The 9192-nt window shown below is 39.2% G+C and overlaps 2 long non-coding RNA genes across 2 annotated transcripts in view; one reads left to right on the top strand and one right to left on the bottom strand.

Moving 5' to 3' along the window:
- The window catches only part of LOC111874084, a 36348-nt gene extending 27271 nt beyond the window's left edge, over positions 1–9077 (bottom strand). Inside the window, exons 1-3 of the long non-coding RNA XR_002844474.2 lie at positions 7963–9077; positions 7744–7830; positions 5375–5479 (exon numbers count right to left, since the gene is read on the bottom strand). This is a non-coding gene — a long non-coding RNA (uncharacterized LOC111874084). The remainder of the gene's footprint in view (positions 1–5374; positions 5480–7743; positions 7831–7962) is intronic.
- On the top strand, positions 201–2900 carry LOC117283056. The gene is made up of 3 exons (XR_004514062.1): positions 201–374; positions 928–1066; positions 2862–2900. It is a non-coding gene; the product is annotated as an uncharacterized LOC117283056 (long non-coding RNA).
- Positions 9078–9192: the final 115 nt, after the last annotated feature.

Below are 9192 nucleotides of genomic sequence, written 5' to 3'. Positions count from 1 at the left end.
AATTCTCATCATCCCAATTGCATCCCTGGTTCCTTTTCCTCTTCTAAATCCAAACTGATCTTCTCCAAGTACATCCTCTATTTTCCTTTCAATTCTTCTTTTAAGTATCTTTGCTATTATCTTTGCTGTATGTGCAATAAGACTTATTGTGCGATGGTCGCTGCATTTTGTAGCTTTTGTCTTTTTCTTTAAGGCAATCATTGTAACTTCTGTAAAGTCCTTGGGCCACTCTCCACTTTCATATTACTGTAGCATAGTATAAAATGGAACTTGAAACTGGCAAAGCTTTAACCCATATACTCCCGAACCGTGATAGAACTGCATGGTGGAAATGCTAAGGCTGCTTGCAGTAAATGCTGTTGTGCATAGAAAAGGTAAACAGTACTTTCACATGTTAGTTTAAAATTGCAGGAGATTTAGGTAATGTTAAAGCTTGTTTTTTCCTCTGAACGTCACACTTGCTACCATCTGCTGGCAGAAATGCTCTACTAAGTAATTAACACTGACTTGAATCATTCATCTGTTGCAATGCAAGTACACCAAACAGTTTAACTCACCTTTTGCGTGCAAAGGATTTAGTAGGGGAATGAGGTCTAACAGTGAGATATGGATGCTGGATTTTAGAAATTGAATTCAAGACTAAATTAAAGATGATTTTAACACCGGAAATGTTAAGTAGAGATATTCCACTGTGGTGAGATTTTCTGAAGTTGAAATTAAGTTATTTTGAATTAACTTCTGATTTCTGAATGCACTAAAGATAAAAAAAACTTCAGTAATATCTTTAGATATTGCCATATACTGAAGTGAATCTGTCTTGACTTTGAATGTTGTACTGATTATAGCTTGTGCCTCATCACTGTGAGCTTAGTGTAACAAATACATGTATAAATCGTTCTAAACAATTTTGTCTGTCTGTTTGCTCAGCTGGTGTTAAAAGTAAAGCCAGTGTTACCACACGTGGAGCTCCATTCTACCCTGAAGGACAAAATAAAGGCAGCAATGGTGAAACGTTATAATGCTGACCTAAAAGCCCTTGATTTGTCTCTCTTCCACACAGATCCAGGTGAGAGAATGCTTGTCTACACTGTATTTGCTGTGATGTATCTTAACAAAAACAGTGGATGATCTAAGAATACAACCACATGACCAGACCTGGAACCCAAGCCACTGTGGTTGGAAGCCGGTGACTAACCACCCAACCTATAGCACAGCCCTATACTGTTAATAAACTGCCAAATGAAGTAACAATGCTGGAAAATACAAAGAACAAATTTGATCATGACTTTTTTTAATTATATTGTACATTGATGGATCTCTTTCATGCGTGGTCTTACCTAATTACTTGAGTTAAACTTATGTACAGCATCTGCTCTTGAATGTAAGTGGATTTTAGTTTCAGTTATGTGCAATATAATAGTCCCTGGAAAACCATCATTACGTCAGTTAATTAGACACATAGTTCATTTGTATAGTTTTCAACAAGTCCTGTTCCTTTGGTATACCTTTTTTATGTTCTTACTACAGAAAGTGTATTTTATTTCCTTGCACAATCTGTGCATCCCTGCTTTCAGACTAATTTTGCAAAATATTAAATTCCATATCCCCAGCTCAAGCCACACATTTGTTGTGAAATAGGTGTGCATGTGAATAACCAATCATGTAGTCTGTGCCTGCTCATCCAGCTTGTCCCTGGATGTAGCTATATCAGTTTGAACAGGCCTGTGTTGAGGCTTTGGAAGTAATGAACATAAGCGTGTACACTTGATCAACTCGTGAAATAGGGTGCAGGGTTCCACCAGTGTCCACAGGTTGTAGCCAGGCATGGATGGAGAGAGAGCCCAAGGGATATGTACTGTGGGGGACCCATAATCAGTGCTATATGACTGCTTTCTGCAGTAGAAGGGACTGCCAAAGAGTGATAGAACAAGATAGTCATTATCAAGGCATGTCACTTTTTATGAAATACACACAGACTGTAATGTACTGGTCTTTTTTTGTGTTAAGTAAATAAAGTTACTGTGGATCATCAGTGTGAATGTTGACACAGTTAATCATACACTGAGCATAACTCTTGTGTGAACTGGATTATCTTCCTGTTGATAAAGAATCCAGTGGCAGGCTGTTACAAGCCTGGTAATGATGCTTGGAGTTCCAGAAACAGTGGAATTTCGTAAAAAATTTAGCATCTGTTAGCTTCTCAAAAGGGACATTGCTGCATGGTGTTATGTAATTTATCAAATCAGGTTCACTACAACTGCACTATGTAACATAATCAAAGTCTATCAGTAGTTTTGTAGACAGGCAGGCAAGGGGTTTATATCAGGACCCTTTGCCAGAAGAACGAAGGACTTGTTGAAATTAAACAGAGATCAGTTAAGGTGGGTGGTAGGATTACTTACTGGATCATAAAAGGACACCTTTTGAACCCGGGACTGACAGATGACCCAACCTGTGAAAGGTGTCTACAAGAAGACAAATCAGTCACACATATCCTATGCGATTGTGAGGCCATAGCTTGCTTAAGATATCTCCGCCTGGGTCAGTTCTTCATGTAACCAAGTGACTTATATGATGCCCCCCAAAATAAAGTCCTACATTTCATTCAAAGCGTAGAATTAATAAAGAGTTAATACAAAGGGAAAGCACAATATATCATTGTAGGTTGCTGTGTGAGGGCCAGATTTTATGGTCCATCCCTTACACATAGACAGGTGGTATTTAACAGGACCAGAGCTATGCCGTTGTGTTTAGCATTATGGGTATGCACAGCATTACTGAAGATTAACTTGAAATTGTGTTTTCAAATCTTGTGGATAATTATGCCGTGGCATTATTCAGACCCAACATGATGTTTGCAGTTTTGGATATCACTGAGTAAAATGTTCCGGATTTAACAGCACTTGACTTATCTGACAATAAGCTTTATGCACTTGACAGCCTGAGTGTGCTTCCTGTTAAAGTTCCGAACCTCAAAGTCCTTCACATCGGGAGAAACCGGGTGAGTTGCTGTATTCAGATTGATTAGTGCTGTATTATTTTTCAGTTTGTTACATGTGATTTCTGCTTTACGTTGAAGCATTTTTAAGGTAAGTTTTTACTTCCTTTTTACGTACTGTCGAGGTTGAATGAGTAGCAGTCTTGTTCAGGACACCCAAGGTTCAAATCGTGGCCTGGAGACTGGCAGTCCTGATTAAGGTTTTTTGATTTCCTTTAGTCCTGACAGGATAATGTGAGGATAGTAGCTCATTAGGCCATTACCATTCCATCCACATCCTTTCCAGTCTATTATTTACTAATAGTTTTTTCATTCTGTACTCTGTAATCTGACCGATAGAAAGTTGCATGAAGTAAAACAAAAAATGTACTTGGTTCAAGTCTTGGCCATGACACCTAATATCTTGACTGTAGTTTTCGTGTTTTCCCAGAGTCCCTCCAAGTACCTTAAAATTAGGCCTTGACCACTTCCTTCCACATTCTTTCCAATTATCCACTGTCTAGTCATTCAAAACTATATAGAGTCCCTGACAGTGTCATTAAATAAGCGCTTACTAAAATTGTAGTATTTTCATGGTGCCTGATGTTATAATTTCCCTAAAAGTTTCAATATATAGTAAGATATCAGAATATAAACATGCAGCTGATATGTAGATGTCTATGCAATTTTCTACATTCGTCATTTCATACTCAAACATTTTATGTAGCCTATAGAAATATCTTGGGGCTCACAGTAGCATAGTTTGTTGAGGCACTATGCTACAAGCTGGAAGGTTGCAGGATCAAATCTGGATGAGGTGAATTTTTCAATTTACCTAATCCTGCCAGCTGCACTATGGTCCTGGGGTCGACTCAGCCTCTAACAGAAATGAGTACCAGGAATATTCCCTGGGGTAAAGAGTTGCCGGTGCATAAGGCTTACAGCCTTGCCACCATCTGTGAGCTGATTGTCTAGAAAATGTGGGAACCTCAACATCTCACAACCCTATGGGCCTTCATGACCTGTTACAGGGACACCTTTACTTATTTACTTTACTTTTATAGAAGTTAGTTGGGGGGGGGGGTTGTTGAGTGTAAAAAATTGCCATAAACCTTTTTTTATGTGTAGATTATTATTAAACAATAAACTGGACCATCCACCTTCCATTCTCACAGTCTGTATCTCTATGACTGTCTTGTTATTCTCCCTTCATGTAATGGTACTAAGTACTGATACTGTAATATTTGTATGTCTAAGTATGGGGTGTATCTGCAAAATGAGTTCCGTTTCCAGATATTACCGCTGCAACGCCATGGTCACAGTGATGTCCATGCATGCAGTGTTTGTTGATCTTATGGGGAGGCACAGACGCCATTTATAGACAATCACACCACATTTATGCATCGTCCTCTGTGTGTACAAGATTGAAGAAAATTGAGAAACCTGCCGCATATGAAATGCAGTCTGTAACCCGTTTCTTGAATGCAAGAAACATGAAGCCGACTGACGCTGATCGTAAACTTTTTGAGGTGTGTGTGGAGAACATGCCACGAGTGTTTTGATGGTACAGAGATGGGTAAGACACTTTAATGAAGGAAGTGAAAATGTGCATGCTCAGTTGGGGTGTTGTGATGCTTGCTGACAGTGCCCACCCACACACTGCCGCCGTGACATGGTCAGTTGGGGTGTTGTGATGCTTCATGACAGTGCCCACCCAGACACTGCTGCTGTGACGCACAGTCTCATCGTGACATTTGACTGGAAACAATTTCATCATACGCCCTACAGCCCACACTTAGTGCCAAGTGATTCTCATGTGTGTCTTCATCTGAAAACTTTCCTTGGTTGCCGGCAGTTCCACGGCAACATTGAGGTCAAAGAAGCCATTAACGGTTTGCATTGCAGGCGGCATCATTCTACAATGCAGGGACACAAATACTGGTACCCCGCTACAAGTGTCTCGGCAATGCTGGAAACTATGTCAAAAAGTAGTGTACTGCAATATGGACATTAAGTGGAAATATAAATGTTTTGAAAGTAAATTCTTTCTTTTTTTTTCAATATCCCATCGGAACTTACTTTCTGGATAACTCTCATGAACTTTCTTCACACAAAAATAGCATAAATTTTAAACTTTTCATTCATTTAGAATGAAAAATATGCATTTGTTTTTCAGTGACTTTCTGCATGAGAGTATCTGTAGAATTCTATGAGACACATCCCTTACAATTCATACATTTCTTTGGTATCATGTATAAATGAAATCCTTGACATGTGTAAGTGAATAACAAAATGACAGTTTTGATGATCAGCACAATATTCAAACATATACAGAAAAATATGCATTCATTTGATCCCCAGAACTGAGATATTCACACATCTGTCACCACAACATACCTTAAATCCTTTTACTGTGGTGATCTTCCTGTCAGCATTGTCCAGCTTTTCTGCGGCCTCTGAATCGTCGACAAAGAAAGAGGAATCTATTCCACAAACTTCATACTACAAAAGAGAAGTGCCCATAACAAATCAGATCCTACATCATTATCCTGAGGCTTCTCAATTTTCCTCTGTCCCCCCAGCAAATTTCCAGGAAAGTGCTTCATCCCAAATCCTTTCCGATGCATTATTCATCAATCATCATGCCAGTCAACATTGCATAACCCAGATACTGTCACCACAAAAATTACACGCAAGTAATCCATCTGATGTCATTACCACTTCCACAACCTGAAATTCCAAGAAAGTAAGCAGTGTTTGGTATTTCATCAGTTACACTGCTAAAAACTTATTTTGAAAAATGTATAAACCCACAATTATGTCACTCACCCCATAACAGAAAACTTATCTTGAATTAAAATTATAACCAGTGAAAATGGTAACAGAAGTCATACAAGTTATAATTGTACAGTACTGTGCAAGAAACTTTACCTACATCTGATACTGTATATAATTCAGTATCTGTTACCAACACCCAAAATGAGAATTTAATATAGTCAGTTCCTGCTCTCAAAGCTCTGCTATCTAAGTTCCCAGCACAAAGTTATATACATATAACACAAGACCTCAAACCATTGGAATCAAAAGAAACAATACTAAAATAAGCAGCAAGAATTCTAAACTGAAATAAGCAGTCTCCAATGCCAGCATCTTCTCAGGTCCTCCTTAGTCCCTTCAAAACAAATGCACTGGTTAATCTTAAACTATGCCATGACCATTTTCTTCCATGCCTCTTCTAATTAATTTTTCATTACCATTCAACACTATATGGGGCACGCGGTAACATAGTTGGTTGAGCCACAATGTCACGGGTTTCATTCCCAATGAGGTGATTTACCTAATCCTTCCAGCTGCACTGTGGCCCTGGGTGGACTCAGTCTCTAACAGAAATGAGTACCAGGAATCTTCCTGTGGGGTAACAGTTGGCCAGTGCATAAGGGTGACAACCTCACCGCCATCTGTGAGCCAGTGGTTTAGAAAAAATGCGGGAGCCTTGACGTCTCACAACCCTATGCGCCTCCATGGCCTGTGACAGGGATAGCTTTACCTTTTACCTTCGACACTACATAGTCTGAATTAGTGATAGGGACATTAAATAAACTACAAATAAATCAATTCAGTGAAACCCCAATTCAGTCTTCAGAATTAGTGTGTTTTTGGACTTTGCCCATCATCAAGTATTCTAAAAACCAGAGAACATTACAGGTTTGAAATTGGATGAGCTTCCATCCTCAGGTGAGGGGGAAGACATTCCTGTCTTATCTCTGCCAGAAATTGTTACAGTACAACCATAAGCTCTGGTGAGTGAAATCTCATATGGAATTCACATCAAAATCATGCCACTTGTTGCAGTATTTAATTCTAATTATTCACTTAATGGTGGGTGGAGTCCAACTGGGTCCACTTGGCATGGCGGCCACGGATTGGCCTATTGTAGCCTGCCCTGGGTGATTATGATGATGGAGAATTTGGTGGAATGAAGATTGGTAGGGGAAATTGAAGTACTTGGAGAAAACCCGTCCCAGTGCCACTCTGTCCACCACAAATCCAACTTGACCGAACCCGGGCTGCCGCAGTGGGAAGCCAATGACTAACCACTTGAGCTATGGCATGGCCTTGTTGCAGCATGGTGGCTTGATTAAAAATTTACCTCATATGTTGTTAATTATTTTAGGAATGAATTTCAAATGACTGATTTATATAACTGCACTCCTTTGTGTAGAAACAGTTCCCTGAACTGCTTATATAACTGTATACAGTGAGCCTTATGAGATGAACAGTCTCTTGATGAAATTTTGCATAAATCTTTATTTTGTACAACAAAAGCCACTCCCCAAGAGTTTCATTAAATAGGGGATTTCACTACAATCTGTTAATAAGGTAAAACATAAAGTCATCCCTGGGGTTAATTAATTAAGCACCATGCAATGTATATGTATGGGGGAGTTGAAGTATAGTTCCAGCATTCTTAGCCTCAGCACCAGATGTAGATGAGTGGTCAGCTTCAAGCTCCTGCCGCTTTACTCTAAGGAAACAGCTCCTCATATTCATTGCATGGGAGGCTGTTCGGGCCCCAGAGCTAGTCTGGATGCTATACAGAAGAGAAGAACCTCTTGCCCCCACTCAAAGTGGAACCCAGTCCTGCACAGTCCACTCCATAGCCTAGTCACCATAATGACTGTGCTATCCCAGTTCCCCTGTAAACTGATATCTTGATAAAATCACTGATTAGCAGTAACATATTGAGCAAAAGACAAAGAACTTACATTGAGCGGAATGAACACTGTTGGTGCAATATGGGCCAGTAATGTCTTCAGTATGTACTCTCTAGCATATCTGCTACCATGAGGAATCTGAAAGCAAGCACATCCAATATATTAATGAAAATGTGCTAAAAAAACTAACAGAGTTTAATATCTCCATTATAAATAACATGTTTACAACATTATAACTGCGTATTATAAATACAACAATGAATGACTTACCGTTACTTTATACCAGGAAGTTGAGCTCTCTGAAAATTTTTTTGAGCTGAAATGGATCGACGCAAGTGGCCTGTGACGACCTGATCTCCTCCTGCTGGCTGAACCCCTGCACCTGCATTCATACCCCCACCAAAACCTCCTCCTGCCTGATTCCGACCCCTTCTGACATACAACACTTTTATTGACCGTCAAAACACAACATATTGGTTGCTGAAAAATTTATGATGGTGCAATTTCTACCAGTTTTTAAAATAGGGGGTAATGTATCTAAAAGTCTTATTCTGTTGCAGTTTAAGGTGGAAAGGTGGACTTCATTAATGAAGAATTATCCCACTTGAGCATTCCCTACATGACCAGTCGTAAATGGATTATCAAATTATTTTCATGCCAAAATGTTCATCAATTGTGCATAAAAGAAAATTCAGTTTCAAGAATATTAATGGTATTTTTTTTTAACATTCATGCCAAAATGTTTATAAATCATGCATAAAAGGAATTTCAGTTCATGAATATTAGTGATAATCTTTAACTTAAGAGATAGCATTTAGACTTCAAGTGTACTAGCCAATAGCTTGAATTCTTAAAAGCCTTTAAATGTTTGAAACACAGCATTTAAAAAATCCTGACATTATAACCTCCAAGACCATACTCTTTGTTGGAATCACAGTTAATGTAATGGGAATGATGTTTCCAGACACAGGAGAATACTCTGGAGCTGCGACTTTCTGCAAAAATCAACAGTACATAAAACAATTATGTCTCTCACATGCCAAAAAAAGACAGTACTTACAACTGCGTACTTCCACTTGAGCCTTGCACACTCATATCGTTCTACACGGAATAATGCGCTAATTGGCATCCTCTATACGATGTCGGATGCAGCAGTGTATGTTAACTTCAAAACAGGAATTCATCTCGTCAGATATTACATTCATACTTTAGAGGAGGAAGAAGACGGGCCTGGATGGAGTAGTAAAGGGATTTTAAGGGATGACAGAAAAATACTTCTGCCTCGAAAATTCCTATTTCTTACTTCCCGTAGTTTGTACTATGGGAACATCCCACATTATAACGCATTTCTGCAACGCTCGCTCTTCACATCGCATTTCACCATCACGCGCGCTAACCAATCTGATTCAGTCAGAGTCAGAGTCACGTTGCAACTGACGGTCAGACAGTCTGTTTGTCTTGGTGTCGAGCCCCAGCTGGGCCTCATGACCAGATATTTCT

Source organism: Cryptotermes secundus, unplaced genomic scaffold (genome assembly GCF_002891405.2).
Source record: "Cryptotermes secundus unplaced genomic scaffold, Csec_1.0 scaffold2111, whole genome shotgun sequence".
In the NCBI taxonomy this organism is placed as follows: Eukaryota; Metazoa; Arthropoda; class Insecta; order Blattodea; family Kalotermitidae; genus Cryptotermes; species Cryptotermes secundus.
Note: the sequence above shows the minus strand (reverse complement) of the source record. Positions and strands in the feature narration are given on the sequence as shown.